We start from the raw sequence: 546 nt of genomic DNA, 5'->3' as shown, positions 1-546 counted from the left end.
GCCCCCGAATTTAGGGGGCCCCACTATAAATTTTTGTATTCATTGTATTTATTTTTAATAAATTCTCAAAAGTGGGACGAAACGTTTTTTGTTGGAATAACTTCATATTGCATTTTATAAAAGATACGTAAATTTTAAATTTAAAGTACATAATATGTATGTACTTCAAATAAAATATTAACCCTATTTATAAAATAAAAAAGTTTTTCTAAGAAAAATATGTGTCTTAATCGAGAGACTTATATGGAAGCTATATCTAGATTTAAACCCATTTGAAAATAATTTTGTACGTTGTCTTTTGCATATATCAGTACTGTATACACCAAATTCCATTTGAATACCTTTATTAAAAACGGAGAAACCTCATATCCGAAATCTTGACAAACCTTATATATCCTTTTCACATTTTTTCGTGTAAAGAGTATAAAAAGAGGGGCCCCTTAGTATGTTGGTAGGGGCCCCTTAGTTAGAATTTGCTTACAGGCCTAAAAAATGTAGTTACGCCACTGAACACAAATCACTAACAAATGCCTTTCGAATATATTA

This window comes from Teleopsis dalmanni, chromosome 1 (genome assembly GCF_002237135.1).
Source record: "Teleopsis dalmanni isolate 2A chromosome 1, ASM223713v2, whole genome shotgun sequence".
Classification (NCBI taxonomy): Eukaryota; Metazoa; Arthropoda; class Insecta; order Diptera; family Diopsidae; genus Teleopsis; species Teleopsis dalmanni.
This window is presented reverse-complemented; position numbering follows the sequence as displayed.